The 18310-nt window shown below is 40.5% G+C and overlaps 1 long non-coding RNA gene across 1 annotated transcript; it reads right to left on the reverse strand.

Moving 5' to 3' along the window:
* Positions 1-4523: 4523 nt before the first annotated feature.
* On the reverse strand, positions 4524-14301 carry LOC117516596. Its single transcript, XR_004562478.1, has 3 exons — positions 14291-14301; positions 8692-8693; positions 4524-4769 (listed from the first exon to the last, which is right to left on the reverse strand). It is a non-coding gene; the product is annotated as an uncharacterized LOC117516596 (long non-coding RNA).
* Positions 14302-18310: the final 4009 nt, after the last annotated feature.

Genomic DNA, 18310 nt, shown 5'->3' on the forward strand with positions numbered 1-18310 from the left:
AATAGGAGACGCAGATTTCTTCGACACATCACAGTCATGTCATAGAATTTTGTGGTATGTATTCAGTGTTGATATGCCTTTTCACAGCGCTAGTTTGAGCCAACCTACAACAATGTTACCGCAGCTGCTCAACATGATTACACAATGAACATTATTTCATCATCATCATTTAATTTGTTTAGAGAATCACTCCATTTTGCATTAATACTGACTTTAATGCAGCGTTGCTTTTGTAAAAGTGTATGCTGTGTGTTATAGATATTTAGAGATATATAGAGATATATAGATAATCAAAAAAATGTGCCACTTTTTAATCTCAACTGGGGGAAGAATCACGCCGATGTGCAATTACAGACCACACACAGACGTGTGCCTCTCCTCTCTTCCTCCAGACTCTGGGACCTTGATTTCCAAAGGAAATGCAAAATTTACTTTCATCAGAAAACAACTTTGGACCACTCAGCAGCAATCCAGCCCTTTTTTGTCTTTAGCCCAGGCAAGACGCTTCTGATACTATCTCTTGTTCAAGAGTGGCTTGACACAAGGAATGCGACATCTAAAACACATATCTTGCATACGTCTCAGCGTGGTGGTTTTTGAAGCACTGACTCCACCTGCAGTGTGCACCTACAGGGTTTTATTTTCACAATATTATGATCTGAGAAACTTTATTTGGGGTTTTGGTTAGTTGTCACTTACAATCATCAAAATCAAGAGAAATAAACACTTGAAATATATCACTGTGTGGAATGAATGTATGCATTATACAAGTTTCACTTTTTGAATGGAATTACTGAAATAAATCAACTTTTTCATGATATTCTAATTATATGATCAGCACCTGTATGTATGTTATGGGCTGTATCTAGTTCTGTTAACCTTATGTTTCTTTTTCAAATTCTCCCATTTTTTGGAGGCCTGGGAACTGTCGACTGCTCCATCCAGCCCTATTTCCTTTAGAAATTTCCCTGACAAAAATAATAGCAGTCTATTAGGACATCAGGTTAAGTGTTACACATATACATGTGTGTGTATATATTTTCCAACTTACTCCCATTGGTCTTTAGCTGACTGCTTAGAACGCAGAAACTTCTCCTCATTTTCTGCTTGAAAGCGAATTAGGAGATGAGTGTGCTCAGGGCTCCCTGTTTGTTTACAAAATACATACGTGTTACAGACCTTGTAATCCAACAGCAGGCGTCGCTATTATCCAAAGATTTATGAACATACAAATTAACGTGCTTACACTTTATCATGATTTTTTCCATTGTGAGATATAAAAGTGTCTTTTCATAGCGTGTGTATATGCGTTATAACGCCTCAGCACACGAGCAAAGTTACAATATTCTTCAGAACGACAATATACGCAACATGCATCCAGCAGCATGCACGTTGCTGTCAAAGGCAATTGCCTGTAAAGTTTTTTGGCAAGTTATAACTTTCTAAACAGCGTAATTTGTAATGAAAGCCACTTAAATTTGTGTGACTCTTTCGGCACCATGTTTGTTTCTTTAGAGACAGTGGGAAGCTCCTCCTACCCCTCTAAACGGAGTGTGCATCCAGATTCCCTCCATTTGAAGGGGTTTGTAGCCCTCTGCCTACCCCTCCACCTCGCTCCAAAAAGAGAATTGAGACACCCCTCTGTCTCTCGTGCCCGCGCAAAACGGAGGTGAAGGGGTAAGGGGAAGGGCCGAGGGGTAGAATTGAGATTCAGCCTAAGCCCCTTTGTTTACACTCAGGGTCACCACAGCAAATCCAAGATGGACTTGCATGTTCATTTGGCACAAGTATTACACCGGATGCCCTTTCTGACACAACTCCACATTGCATGAAGAAATGTGGCATGGGTGGCATTTGAACTGGGAACCTTCTGCACTGAAACCAAATTTTTAACCACTTGGACACCACCCCTCCCAGAGATCAAATAAACAAAATACCAAAAAAAAAAAAAAAAAAAGTGTCGAACATGCAAAACAGGACTATTCACCCGTAAATCTCCATATTATAATGACCTGGCTCTTTAGTGGAACTATCCCAAACAAAGGGCTTGGAGAACTGTGCTTTAAAATACAGAGAATCAGAATCGCCTTTATTGTCATTGTAATTTGCATTACAACAAGATTTGAGTGCAACTCCAAATAGTAAATAGTGAAATTTAACAGTAAATTATTCAGAGTATATGTATAACTAATATAAACATAAGGTAAAATAAAATAAAATGAAATGTGGACTAAGTAATGTAAAACAAGAATTATATACAACTGTGGAATCATATTGCATGGGAATATTGCACATGGTTTACAGATATTGCACAAGAAACTTGAAGGTGCGGATGAGAGTGATTTGTTTTTGTTCAGAGCAGTGATCACTCTGGGGAGAAAGCTGTCTCTGAGTCTGTTTGTCCTAGTTTTGATTGACCTATACTGTCAGCTGGAGGGTAGTAGGTCAAACAGGTGGTTGCTGGAGTGGGATGTGTCCTTGCAGATGCTGGCAGCTCTGCTGAGGTAGCGAGAGCTGGCAATGTCTTCTAGGCTGGGCAGAGAGCAGCCAGTGATCCCCTGGGCCGTTTTGATCACTCTCTGCAGCGCTCTCCTGTCTGCTGCTGAGCACCCCCCGTACCACACTGTGATGCAGTACGTCAGGATGCTCTCGACGGTGGCTCTGTAGAACAACACCAGCAGCTTCTCCTCCAGATTGTTTCTCCTGAGCACTCTCAGGAAGTGGAGTCGCTGCTGGGTTTTCTTTACCACCACTGTGGTGTTGGCAGTCCAGAAGAGGCTGTCAGAGAGCTGCACTCCCAGGAACCTGATGGAGCTGACCCTTTCTACATAGTCCCCATGGATGTAGAGCGGGGCTGGGTCAGCCCTGTTGTTCCTGAAGTCCAGGATTATTTCTTTTGTTTTTGTGGTGTTCAGCGACAGGTTATTAGCTGAACACCATGCTGTCAGTCGATTGACCTCATCTCTGTAGTCCGTCTCATCCCCCCTGACATGAGCCCAATCACGATGGTATCATCCGCAAACTTTGTGATGGTGTTTGTGGGATGGGTTGGAGAGCAGTCGTGCGTGTAAAGGGTGAACAGGAGGGGGCTCAGTACACAGTCTTGAGGGGAACCGGTGCTGAGTGTGATGGTGGAGGAAAGGTGGGGGCCAAGTTTCATGGACTGTGGGCAGTTTGTGAGGAAGTCCTTGATCAAAGACAATTTATTGAAATCTCATGCAGAGTTAAGCAGATCTGGGGTAGGAGTAGGGTTAGTAATAGTGAGTTAAAAAAAAACCTGTCACGAAAATTTGAATCATTTTGTGATGGGAGGACAAAAAAAAACGTGAGACTGGGCTGGTCAGACCATGTAGCTAAACTAGTATGTCAGGTTGGCGATTCAGTCTTGTGGTTAAAGCATTGGGCTTGAGACCAGAGGATCCTCGGTTCAAATCCCAGCCTGACTGGAAAATCACTAAGGGCCCTTGGGCAAGGTCCTTAATCCCCTACTTGCTTCCGGTGTGTAGTGAGTACCTTGTATGGCAGCACCCTGACATCGGGGTGAATTTGAGGCATTATTTGTAAAGTGCTTTGAGCATCTGATGCAGATGGAAAAGCGCTATATAAATGCAGTTCATTTACCATTTAAAAAGTAAATATACTAAGAGTCTTTCTTAAACACTGCAGTCAAAGTTGGCAACTTAGAAATTTATGTCACATCTGTCACACTACTAACAGTCCCCAAAAGCATAATGAAAATCACCAAAGAACATGTTTCCTCATCATTTTCAGAGTTAAGTGTAGTGCTTTGAAAAAATGGGAAAAGGGCAATACTACTAAGGTACAACCAGCACATTCCATTAAGATTTCCAATATTTGTCCCCACAACATAATGAACAACTTGACTTTGTGCTTTTGCAGTTATTTAGAATCAGAATCGCCTTTGTCATTGTAATTTACATTGCAACTAGATTTGAGTGCAACTCCAAAAGGTGCTTTTCCGAGGTACGAGTAATTACTGTATTAGCCAAATAAAAGATAATAAATTTAACAAAATAAATTATTTAATGATATGTACAACTAAAATAAAATGTGTACAAAAGTAAAATGTAAAACGAGAATTATGTACAAATGTGGAATGATACTGCATGGGAAAATATTGCACATGGGTACAGATATTGCACAAGAACTTTGAAAAGTGCAGATTAATGTGGTTTGTTATTGCTCCCCAGAGTGATTGCTCTGGGGAGAAAGCTGTCCCTGAGTCTGTTTGTCCTAGTTTTGATTGACCTATACCGTTGGCCCGAGGGTAGTAGGTCAAACAGGTGGTTGCTGGGGTGGGATGTGTCTTTGATGATGCTAGCAGCTCTGCTGAGGTAGCGAGAACTGGCAATGTCCTCCAGGCTGGGCAGAGAGCAGCCAGTGATCCTCTAGCTGCTCTCTGCCCAGCCTGGAGGACATTGCCAGTTGTCATTGATAGTTCTCTTTATGATTAAAATGTTCAATTTACTGTTTAAATATTACATGTCATAGGGTTTGATTTTCTGTTTAGGCTTGAATAACTCGTGTGACGGACATGACATATGCTGTGATGGATGTGGCATAAGCGACTTATAAGTGATAAACTAAACATCATAAGTCCAGGTCCTCTCTGAAGAGTCCTTGAGCATGTTGTGAGTCTACAGGTCTTCAATTGCTGTTTTATTTGGTCCAATTCAGGGATCTTGAAGTTTAGCACACCATCCAGTTTCACTGGACCTTAAAATATGGCAGATGGATGCACATTATGACTTCACTTCACACACATGACTTCACTCTTATATAACCTTAGCAAGAGCACAGTGGCACATTAACAGCATTCAGTTAACTTAATGGAACAATTTTGTTGACGTTTTATTCCAGTGCAGTGATGCATCCTTGGTCAGGGTCATAGGTCAAAGCAGGTATTTCATATCATATTCAGGAAAAATATTCAGTTGGATCAAATAGAAAGTTTCTGAATAGGCCCAAGCAGAGGGTCACCCTTTGGAGTCTGGTCTGCTTGAGGTTTCTTCCTCAGAGGGAGTTTTTCTTTACCACTGTTGCTCTGGGGGTTGGTAAGGTTAGACCTTACTTGTGTGAAGTGCCTTGAGGCAACTCTGTTGTGATTTGGCGCTATATAAATGAAAATAAATTGAAATTGAATTAGGTCTGCTCTCTAGCCTTGATGCTTACTGAGATACAGCAAAGGGGTTATGTCATCAGGGTCACAGGTCAAATTATATATTTCAGGTAATTTTCAAGAAAAATATTCAATTTGATCAAACAGGACCTCGGTTTCCCTGAAAAATTACAACCCCAATTACATTGAAGTTGGAGCATTGTGTAAAATGTAAATAAAAACAGAATACAATGATTTGCAAATCCTCGTCAACCTATATTCAATGGAATACACCACAAAGACAAGATATTTAATGTTCAAACTGATAGACTTTATTCTTTTTGTGCAAATATTTGCTCATTTTGAAATGGATGCCTGCAACACGTTTCAAAAAAGCTGGGACAGTGGTATGTTTACCACTGTGTTACATCACCTTTCCTTCTAACAGCACTCAATAAGCATTTGGGAACTGAGGACACTAATTGTTGAAGCTTTGTAGGTGGAATTCTTTCCCATTCATGCTTGATGTACGACTTCAGCTGTTCAACAGTACGGGGTCTCCGTTGTCATATTTTGCGCTTCATAATGCGCCACACATTTTCATTGGGCGACAGGTCTGGACTGCAGGCAGGCCAGTCTAGTACCCGCACTCTTACTACGAAGCCACACTGTTGTAACATGTGCAGAATGTGGCTTGGCATTGTCTTGCTGAAATAAGCAGGGACGTCCCTGAAAAGACATTACTTGGATGGCAGCATGCGTTTCTCCAAAACCTGAATGTACCTTTTCAGCATTGATGGTGCCATCACAGATGTGTAATACACTAATACACCCCCATAACATCACAGATGCTGGCTTTTGAACTTTGCGCTGGTAACAATCTGGATGGTCTTTTTCCTCGACGTCCATGATTTCCAAAAACAATTTGAAATGTGTACTCATCAGACCACAGCACACTTTTCCACTTTGTGTCTGTCCATTTCAAATGAGCTCAGGCCCAGAGAAGGCGGCGGTGTTCCTGGATGTTATGGTTGTATGGCTTTCGCTTTGCATGGTAGAGTTTTAACTTGCACTTGTAGATGTAGCGTTGAACTGTGTTAACTGACAATGATTTTCTGAAGTGTTCCTGAGCCCACGCGGAGAGATCCTTTGCAAAAGCATGCCGGTTTTTAATGCCGTCCCACCTGAGGGATTGAAGGTCACGGCATTCAGTGTTGGTTTTTAGCCTTGCCGCTTATGTGTAGAAAGTTCTCCAGATTCTCTGAATCTTCTGATTATATTATGGACTGTAGATGATGGAATCCCTAAATTCCTTGCAATTGAACATTGAGAAACATTGTTCTTAAACTGTTGGACTATTTTTTCACACAGTTGTTCACAAAGTGGTGATCCTCGCCCCATCTTTGCTTGTGAACGGCTGAGCCTTTTGGGGATGCTCCATTTATACCCAGTCATTACACTCATCTGTTTCCAATTAACCTATTCACCTGTGGAATGTTCCAAACACATGTTCTTTGAGCATTCATCAACTTTCCCATTCTTTTGTCCCAACATTTTTAAAATGTGTTGCAGGCATTCATTTCAAAATGAGCAAATATTTGCACAAAAAAAAAGCTATCAGTTTGAACATTAAATATCTTGTCTTTGTGGTGTATTCAATTGAATATCAGTTGAAGAGGATTTGCAAATCATTGTATTCTGTTTTTATTTACATTTCACACAATGTCCCAACTTCATTGGAACTGGGGTTGTACATCTGCTCCCTTGGATCTGTGCTTACTGAAATACAGTAAAAGCGCCATTTCATTAGGGTCAAAGGTCAAATCAGACATTCCGGGTCATTTTCAGGAAAAATATTAAGTTGAATCAAACAGAAACTCAAAGTCCACGATGTAATTGAGTCTCCTATGTAGCCTCAGTACTTACTGAGATACAGTGAATAGAACATTTAGTCAGGATCAAAGGTCAAAACTGTCATTTTAGTTCATTTTCAGGAAAGCTGTTTAGTTAGAATGAATAAAAACCTCCAGATCTCTGAATAATGTAAGGCTAAAAGGCTCCGCTCTGTTGTCTCAGTGGTTACAGAAATACGGTGGGATGTAATGTCAGTGTGATCAAAGGACAAAACATTTTAGGAAAAAATTCTGATTAGACTAAAAGTCCAAGATTTTGAACATCTTAAAGCTGGAGCAAAAACAGAGTACAAGTATTAACCTGTATTTTTACTTAAGAGGTATGAAAGAGAAAAGGTGTATGCGGCTGTATATGGAAATGTGTTTGATATATTGTACTGAGTATGCAGCTGTATATGGAAATGTGTTTGATATATTGAGTTGTATAGAAGTTTTACTCTTTGGAGTTATATATATAGGGATTGTTGGGACAAGAAAGGACTTTTGACTGTCTGAGGCTGTTTGTGGAAATATTGTCAAGAAATTGACAGGTTGTCAAAATTACAGGCTTTTAATTCAAGGCCTCAAAGACGGAACCAACGTCAAAATCAGAACAGCAGGATTTTGAATAAGTGTGTGCACACAGCAGTTATGAAGGTGATCTTTTGTACATTCAGAGAAAGGTGGGGCTGTTGCAAACAGTCATGTATACATTTGCCAGTAACTGAAGCTATTCAGTGTACACATTTGCCAGTAAGTGAAGCTATTCAGCATTTTTCCAGTAAGTGAAACTGTTCAGCTTTCCCATGAAAACTCTTGCTAAAAATGAATGTTATCAAAGTTTCGGCCTTGGAGGAGAGACGGTGAGTTTTATCAGTGCAGCTGCAAAGCAAGGTTACATAAAGACAATATAGCTTAGATGCAAGCATTTTAGGCAGGCTATCTGTAAGGGAAAAATGAATCATTTTACATGAGAGGATGCTATTCATATTGGTTAGATTTTGAATAATTTGCTTATGATGAAAAGGTAAAAAAAAAAGAAGAAAGGGGCCATAGTGAGCGAGAAATAAATAAATAAAAACATCCTTTGCATTCATGTAAGTCCCTTCAGTTTCTCCCTTGTTTTTCACTCAAGGTCACCACAGCAGATTTGCATGTTGATTTAATACAAGTTTTACACTGAATGTTCTTCCTGACACAACACTTTTTCATGGAAAACAAGCAGGGAGGGGGTTTGAACCAGGAATCTTCCACACTGACAACAAGAGCACAAACCACTTGCCCACCACCCCTACCTTGCAAACATGTAATTTGTAACATTTACGTTATTAATTTTTTTATTGACATTTCTATTACAGTGCCCTGCAAAAATATTGAAACACAGTATTTCACATATTTTAATTTGTTTATGCCATTTCAAATACATTAGTAACATTAGTCTTCCAGCATGATAATGACCTGAAACACACTGCCCGGGCAACTAAGGAGGGGCTCTGTAAGAAGCATTTCAAGGTCCTGGAGTGGCCTAGTCAGCCTCCAGACCTGAACTCAATAGAAAATCTTTGGAGGGAGCTGAAACTCAGAAAACCTAAACGATCTGGATAAGATCTGTATCGAGGAGTAGTGGACCAAAATCTCTGCTGCTGCAGTGTGCAAACTTGGTCAAGAACTACAGGAAACATCTGACCTCTGCAACTGCAAACAAATGTTTCTGTACCAAATATTAAGGTCTGTATTTCTATTGTATCAAATATGTATTTCATGCAATAAAATGCAAATTAATTATTTAAAAATCATACAGTGCGATTTTAGATTCTGTCTCACAGTTGAAGTGTACCTATGATAAAAATTACAGACCCCACCATTCTTTGTAGGTGGGAAAAGTTGCAAAATTGACAGTGGATCAAATACACATTTACCTCATCCTAACTGGGGACACAAAATGCAAATCATGCACTATGCACCATTTCTCCAATCACACTCAGAGAAGGTGTGTAGTCACAGTTGTTCCTGAGAGACCAGTAGTGGGTAAATTCAGTAATTTTGTTTTTGTGATGGTATGTAACACTTGAATTCCTGGAATGTTTTAAACAAGAGCACAGATCCATCCAGCCATCCAACCATTGAATGTTTTAAATTTTTGCAAATAATTTGACACCAAAATTAAACTCATCCAGTTCCACTCCAGCCAACCATTCCTGCATACGCAATCACAGCCACTAAAGCACACATGGATAGACAGATGATATATGCTGTATTACACTATGTGTGATTTGTTTTCAGCTGTATTAGTTGTATTGGGTTAGTTGGTTACGGGAATTAACATTATATTAAGTGTTTATATCCCCCAAATGCCACCCAAAAAGTTCTATTATGCTGTGAAATCAAAATATAATCATGTTAATCATATGTAAAACTGTGGCGATATAAAAGTTCTTTGGATCAAACAAACATAAGCGTGCAGTCAGTGTCCCTGAAGGCCCGTTAATATTCTGTGTTATTTCTCTGAAAACCATTTCTCCAAAGTGGAGCGCAAACTGTTCTTCAGTTGTCTGCTGTAATAAAAACACACTTTAAAAAAGTAAAGTGAAATGGGTCAAACCTGTGTAAAAACTACAAGGTAACTATTTGGTGTGATTTATTAACGCCTCTGGGTGCTAAATTTAGCACAAGCTCCAGACAGGTGGGACTATTGATTTGTCAGAAGCAGTACTTGAACAAATATAAAATCCTGGAGATTTGCTTCTGTAAGAATGTGCTTGGATGGTGACGTTAATTTTTGGGGACACACTGCATTGATGGAGGTGATTTCACACCACTGATAATACGATGATACAGTGGCAACAATCTCCATTGATACAGGTGCTTTATTTTTCCCTCCTCACAAACCATATCAAGTCACTTTTGCCACTTTCACCTATGCCAAACTGTAAAAGACAGGCAGCTCGAGACTGTGCTCTGTATTATAATATGCATATGTTGCGGACATGAACGAGCGAAGCTCGTCAGCATCTCACCATGTCATTTAGGTTCTTCAGACTTTATTTTGAGTAAATGCTTCAGGGGAGCGTTAGCATGGCAAAAACCTTTCTGCTTCTGGGGGGAGCTCCAGACCACCCGCCTTTTTAAGCATTTTTCTTTATTTGCCTCTCACATACTTGGAAAAGCTCTTCACCATCTAACCATGTCCTTTAGGTCCTTCAAACTTTTTTCAGTAAAATGGTTCTTGGGAGCATGACTAAAACCTTTTAGCTTCTGGGGGGCTCTGCCCCCCATACTCCCCACCTTTTTAAGCTTTTTTCTTTTTTGTTTTTCAGCTGACCCCCCTCTCCCCCAATGACAGCTCTCTTAAGCCCCTGCCACTTTAAGCATTTTTTAATGTAGATGTAAATTAATATTCAAAGTTTTCAGCTAGTTCACAGTAGGGCTGTACAATATGGCCAAATTGTCGTATCTCAATATTGTCATATAAATTGTCATGTAAATGTCACTTACAGTGAGGAAAATAAGTATTTGAACACGCTGCGATTTTGCAAGTTCTCCCACTTATAAATCATGGAGGGGTCTGAAATTTTCATCTTAGGTGCATGTCCACTGTGAGAGACATAATCTAAAAAAAAATTCCGGAAATCACCATGTATGATTTTTTAAATAATTTATTTGTATGTTACTGCTGCAAATAAGTATTTGAACACCTGTGAAAATCAATGTTAATATTTGGTACAGTAGCCTTTGTTTGCAGTTACAGAGGTCAAAAGTTTCCTGTAGTTCTTGACCAAGTTTGCACACACTGCAGCAGGGATTTTGGTCCACTCCTCCACATAGATCTCCAAATCTTTCAGGTTTGGAGTTTCAGCTCCCGCCAAAGATTTTCTATTGAGTTCAGGTCTGGAGACTGGCCAGGCCACTGCAGGACCTTGAAATGCTTCTTACGGAGCCCCTCCTTAGTTTCCCTGGCTGTGTGTTTGGGGGGTCATTGTCATGCTGGAAGACCCAGCCATGACCATCTTCAATGCTCTTACTGAGGGAAGGAGGTTGTTTGCCAAAATCTCACAATACATGACCCCATCCATCCTCCCTTCAATACAGTGCAGTCATCCTGTCCCCTTTGCAGAAGAGCACCCCCAGAGTATGATGTTTCCACCCCCATGCTTCACGCTTGGGATGGTTTTCTTGGGGTTGTTCTCATCCTCTAAACATGGTAAGTGGAGTTGATTCCAGAAAGCTCTATTTTGGTCTCATCTGACCACATGACCTTCTCCCATGCCTCCTCTGGATCATCCAGATGGTCACTGGTGAACTTCAAATGGGCCTGGACATGTGCTGGCTTGAGCAGGGGGACCTTGCTGCCCTGCAGGATTTTAAACCATGACAGCATCATGTGTTACTAATGTAATCTTTGTGACTGTGGTCCCAGCTCTCTTCAGGTCATTGACCAGGTCCTCCTGTGTAGTTCTGAGCTTTCTCAGAATCATCCTTACCCCACAAAGTGAGATCTTGCATGGAATCCCAGACCGAGGGAGATTGACAGTCATCTTGTGTTTCTTCCATTTTCTAATAAATAATCCTAACAGTTGTTGTCTTCTACCAAGCTGCTTGCCTGTTGTCCTGTAGTCCATCCCAGCCTTGTGCAGGTCTACAGTTTTGTCCCTGGAGTCCTTAGACAGCTCTTTGGTCTTGGCTATGGTGGACAGGTTGGAGTGTGGTTGATTGTGTGAACAGGTGTCTTTTATACAGGTAACAAGTTCAAACAGGTGCAATTAATACAGGTAAAGAGTGCAGAATAAGAGGGGTTCTTAAAGAAAAATTAACAGGTCTGTGTGAGCCAGAATTCTTGCTGGTTGGTAGGTGTTCAAATACTTATTTGCAGCAGTAACATACAAATAAATTATTTAAAAAATCATACATTGTGATTTCCAGATTTTTTTTAGATTGTGTCTCTCACAGTGGACATGCACCTAAGATGAAAATTTCAGACCCCTCCATGATTTATAAGTGGGAGAACTTGCAAAATCACAGCATGTTCAAATACTTATTTTCCTCACTGTATATACATGCTGTCCATATTCTTGAGCCGCTTAGGTGGGTAAGGAGAGTTCCCATGGCATAAAAAGCCTTTCAACCTACCATTGGTTCTCAAGACCAGGTACCTAAGTGGGCCCACTCTCACTCTCACTCTCTCTCTATCTCTTTTTCTTAAAGATATTTAGGTGTACCTTAGTAAACACCAGTAGAGTTCCGCTTTAGATTTGGAATGTATAATTGAAGATACACCTTACTGAATCTTCATATCATTATGATGTAAGATATGACTATGATTTGACACAAAGTGCAGCAACAGTGAAAATTAACATTCTTAAACAAACCAGTAATAATACCACACTCATTTTGCACTCATCATAAAGTTAGGATACTGTGCCCTCCAAAAGTATTGCAACACTTGGAATTTCACACATTTTAATTTGTTTATGCCATTTTAAATACAAGAAATACAAAAAAAATAAAGAATAAAAATTTCTAAAATGATCTTCCTCAAACTCGAACTGAAAGCAAATCTCTAAAACTTGATAAAAAAAATGTTTTATTGCCAGTGTTCTTTAGACAAGTCAGGGGATGGAAACATGAACATTTCCAAGTCACTGAATATGTCTTGGACTTTATGTTGTGAAAGTGTCGTGACACGGACCCACAACAGGGGGCGTTAATGAACGGACAATGGATAAGCCAAAAAGTAACAATTTAATGTTGTGAATCACACAACGATGTACAGACAATAACAATACAGTGACTGTCAATCATATCAATCAATCAATCAATTTTTTTTATATATAGCGCCAAATCACAACAAACAGTTGCCCCAAGGCGCTTTATATTGTAAGGCAAGGCCATACAATAATTATGTAATTATGTAATAATTATCATACACCAGGTGACATGTGGGCAGGCTCGACGATAGAAGACACCTGGCGAGAGAAAAGCCGGATTCACACAGCTTCCACCGCCAACGGAGCTGAAGAACACCGGAGCCGCCAAGCCCTGCGCCCCAGGTGGCCGCTGTCTTCAGCAGTCAGACCCGGTACTGCTGGCAGAGAACAGAGACAGTCCAGATGAGTGTACTCAGTAATCCCACAGTCTGTATTCAGTAAAGGAGGGAGAACCTCCACCTCCAATCACACACTCGTGCAGCTCCTGAGTTAACCACTTATCTGAGTGGGGTGTGAGGCGAAGCCGTCACAGTCCACACCAAACGCCAACTCCGCAGATAAGGCACACCACAGGAAAACGGCTGCAAAAAGAGATCAGACTAATACTCAAAGTTTAAGTCAGCAGAGAAAATTACCTGATTGGTAGTTGATTTCTCGGCGGGGAGGTGGAGTTGCAGTCCGGCCTTTATGGTGGTGGTGATGAGTAGTGGATGAGTGACAGCTGGTACGGATGATGAGTGACAGCTGTCACTCCTGGTCGCTCCAACGCCCTCTCGTGCTTGAAGCCCGCACTTCAAGCAGGGCGCCATCTTGTGGTGGTGGGCCAGCAGTACCTCCTCTTCAGCGGCCCACACAACACTTTATTTACATCAATTATGAAGAAATACAAAAGTTTCTTTCAACAAAACATCAAATCTGGGCTTTCATCTCAAATGTACTTTCTGTCAAATTGTAGTTGAACTTTCAGGTCTTCACTTTATATCAAGTTGTAGATATTTGCTTCCAGTTTTAGTTAAGGAAGATAATTTTAGAAAAAAATGGATTTGAAATGGAATAAACAAATTAAAATGTGTGAAATATCAAGTGTTCCAATACTTTTGAGGGCAAATAAGAAACACTGAGGAGCAGCATCATTTCACTGATTAACTGATTCCATCTGCTCAAAGTGATATTAATCAGTGAAATCACCTGGTGGAATCAATGGCTGCAAAGAAAACCTGCACCCTCTTGGCCCTTTCTGCAACAAGTTGCCCACCCCTGGTCTAAATTAAAAGATGCTCCAATCATATAGAAAACTACACCACATCATTTGTCTGATCATAAAGATTCCAGGTCAGTTTCAGTTTGTACAGGGGTCAAAAGTTAAAGTTGCTGCATTAATTTTGCTCCAGCTGTATTTGTGCTGAATTTGATGCGTGTATCACCATTTGAAGGATTGTTTCAGTTATCTGCTGCACTAATAAGCCAACAGAACCAGCTGTTGTCTGTTAGTTTAAACGTGTATATAAGGCAACCCAAATTAAAGGAGAAATGCTGGTTTTAACAACCTGGACCTCATTTCTGGCATAAAATACAGTCGTTTACTCACAATATAAGTTTGGTGTGATTTGAAGTCCATATTTCAAACGACATGTTCACTTCAAATCTGGAGCAAACATTTTTCTTCTACTAAGGTGGATTAGAACTTTTTGTGGTACACAGCACAAACTACTGGACAGGAGGAAACTAGCAGTCAGTGTGACTCACTGATTTCAAAATGCAGATCTTTCAACCAGACGTGTGGTGCCGTGACACGTCAATCATCTGTGTTCAATCAGATTTCAGTGGAGTCCAGTGAAACCCCGGCCTCCACTCTAGCTCCACCCATGCCAGGAAGTGTTTGACATTTAAACATTTCCTGTTTCACTGTGACTGAAAATTTGGCACTTCCTGTTTGAGTGTGAACTTGCCACTGAGTTCCCGCGAGATTCCATGGGATCTCTTCTGTCAATCCAAGAAGTGTTTGACATTTGAACATTTCTTGTTTTACTGTGGATTTGAAAATTGGCACTTCCTGTTTAGGACGCCCTGTACCATGAGTGAGCTTCGCGCTGCTGCGCTCATATAGTTTACAAAAACTCAGGAGCGAGCACAAGGAGAAAAAATATTAAGCAGAAGCAAACTTTATTGACGGGGTCATGTTGGGATGAGAGAGATATATAGATTGTGAAATAATAAAAATTACTTTATTCTCGAAAAATATGTGGCTTTGTTGGAAAAAGTGATGGTACTGATGGTATACTGTAACTAATCAGCTTCTCCTTTAACTTGGTGGTAACATTATGATGCGAGTCAGCCAGTTAGTCAGCCAGTTAGCCAAAGAAGACTGTGCTACTGCTTTAATGTTTAACTGAGAATAATCTTTTTGAGCCATTGCAGTCTGCTTTTAGAAAATATCACTCCACAGAGACAGCGCTCACTAAAGTATTGAATGACCTTTTGATGACAATGGATTCAGGCACCGCCACGGTTCTGGTGCTGTTAGATCTTAGTGCTGTGTTTCAGTTAATACCGTGGATCATCATATTTTACTCAATAGGCTGGAAAATCACTGGAAGTGCCCTTGCGTGGCTAATGTCATACCTGTCCAGTTGTTCTCATTGTGTTTTGTACAATAACACTACCTCTAACCTTAGTGACATGAAATTTGGGGTTCCACAGGGGTCCGTCTTAGGCCCCCTGCTTTTCTCCCTTTATATAGCACCCCTTGGGCACATATTGCAGCATTTTGGGATTGCCTTTCATTGTTATGCTGATGATACTCAATTGTACATGCTGACAACTGCTGGTAATCTCATTCGCATAAAATCCTTAGAAGACTGCCTTGCATCAGTAAGAAGCTGGATGTCTAGTAACTTCCTACTTTTAATTTCTGATAAGACTGAAACGATAGTGCTTGGTCCAGCGAGACATCAACATCAATTTGACCAGCTAGCACTTGGCCTGGGTTTGTGTGTCATACATCATATGGACAAGGTGAGGAACCTTGGGGTAGTTTTTGATCCTACGTTGTCTTTTGACTTCCACATTACAGATATCATGAGGACTGCTTTCTTCCATCTGTGAACTATAGCAAAGATTTGTCCCATGCTGTCTATGGCTGATGCTGAGACCCTGATTCATGCATTTGTTATTGCAATGTTCTATTTTCTGGTTTACTGCAGTCCAGCATTAGGGGTCTCCACCTGGTTCAAAATGCTGCTGGCAGTCTTTTGACACAAAGCAGAAAGTTTGACCACATTACTCCCATTTTGGCATCTCTTCACTGGCTTCCTGTCTCTGTGAGATCAGATTTTAAGGTCCTGCTACTGGCCTATAAAATTGTTCACGGACTGACACCATCCTATTTGGCTGATCTACTTAAACCCTATGTACTGGCCCGGGCTTTGCGTTCACAGGACGTAGGCTTACTTTGTGTCCCTAGGGTGAATAAAAAGTGTACAGGAAATAGAGCCTTCTCTTATCGTGCCTTGTTCTGTGGAATGATCTCCCTGCGTTAGTGAGGCAGTCGGACTCTGTTGAGACTTTTAAGTCAGGATTGAAGAGGCATTTGTTTTCTATTTTATATGATTAACATATTGTTTTACTATACTGTTTATTCTTTTTACTTTGTTTTTACATTTTTTATTATGCTTTTAATCTTTTAATTATGCTCGTGATTTGGCGCCCTATAAATTCAATAAATGTAATTACATTAAATTAAAATTAAATTAACTTTGTAGCTGAAAATGGACACAACACTAAGACATAAGAAATTGCTGACAAAGAAGATGGCTGCGTCAACCTGACAGAAATATTTCTAGAAATGACAGAGCTAATGCTAATGTGTATTTCTCTTACTATTAGCAGCTCACTGGAATCATAAGCATGAGCTAGCCAAGCTAGCACCAATGGCAGCAGCTTGTAATCACTCGCTGATTGTAAAAGCCTCAACAACAGTGTGGGAGAGCTTGTCGAACACGGTGAAGAGTTTAGAACAGACCTGGGCAAACTGCGGCCCGAGGGCCACATGCGGCCCTTTGCATGTCTCTGTCCGGCCCACATGAGGTCTGTGATTATTATTACATATATTAAAAATGTCAAGCTTGTGTGTTGCAAATCATTAGAGAGGTTTATTTAGGTATATTTAAATATCTACATATTATTACAATAATAAAAATTACCTATAAAATCTATTAAACAGGTAATTTTTTTGTAAAATTTGTAATGGGAAACAGCCGAGTTATCAATGGTGTGGCCCTCGGACATAATTCAGGTTCCCTATGTGGCCCCTTGTAAAAATTAATTGCCCACCCCTGGTTTAGAAGCATTCTACACCTGAGCAAGGCTCATTTGAAGCAGTTGAAGATCACATTTAAAATGTATAGTGAACCAAGAAATGCACAAATCAGAGGTGTTGCTCTGTGGCACTTCATGTCTATGAAAATGCTTCGCCTTCAACTCTACTGATGGGTAAAGTGCTTACTTCAGTATTAAAATTTTGCCTTTTGATTGGACTAGATGCAGTAGAACAGTCTGTCTGTCCGAAGGTTTACTAATCCGAAGGTTCACAAGTCTCTTGTTCGCTAATTGTTCTTTTCAGTTCCTTAACATGTGCGTTCTGGTTAGTCGCTGTTTTGATTTATTTCAACTTTGTGTCACTGGTAAGCTACTGCACACCATGTGTACCTGCATGTCCATGCCCTCTCTGAGGCTGCTGTCCTGGTCAGACAGAGATTTCCTGGACAGAGTATCTGCAACAGGGATGTCCTCTCCTGGTCTGTGGACAATTGTGAAGTCATATCTCTGGAGCTGAAGAAACATACGCTGCAGCCTTGGCAGTGCTGCTGTGAGGGACTTGCGAATGATGGACCCAAGGGGTTTGTGGTCACTTTCTACTGTGATGTGATGGCCATAAACATAATGGTGGAAGTGCTTACATTCAAACAAAATGGCATAAAGTTCTTTTTCAGTGTGCACATAATTGATTTCGCTGTCAGTGAGGGCTTTTGATGCATATCTGATGGGCTTGCCTTCTTGTAGCAAGACTGCAGCCAGTCCATATTTAATGGCATCAACTTGTAAAGCTCTTTGTTTGGGTTGACATATGCTAGGACAGGTCCTGGTTCACGTGTGATGAGCGCCTTTATATTCCTAAATCCTTCTTCCTGTTGTGCATCCCATATAAAATCAACAGTTTCCTTCAAAAGGTGACACAAAGGTACAGTGATGCTTGCAGACCAGGGGCAAACTTTAGCAAGTATAGTTGACCATACCTAAGACTGTTTCAAGTTCACTCTTGCCCTTGGGGGTTCCATCTGTCTGATAGCCATAATTTTGACTGGGTCAGGTTTTACTCCATTTTTGGTGATGAGGTACCAAAACGAGCTGACCTCAGTGGCACAGATGACACTCTTCTCCATGTTGAGTTTGATTCCTTTCTCTCTCTCTCTCTGGAACGTTATAGCATTGCACAGAGGTTTTCGCCATGTTCTTGTTTACTCCTGCCATATATGATGATATAATCCATTATTGCCATGACACCTTGTAGATCTTCGTACATCTCACTGACTTTC

The sequence above is a fragment of the Thalassophryne amazonica genome, chromosome 9 (genome assembly GCF_902500255.1).
Source record: "Thalassophryne amazonica chromosome 9, fThaAma1.1, whole genome shotgun sequence".
Lineage (NCBI taxonomy): Eukaryota > Metazoa > Chordata > Actinopteri > Batrachoidiformes > Batrachoididae > Thalassophryne > Thalassophryne amazonica.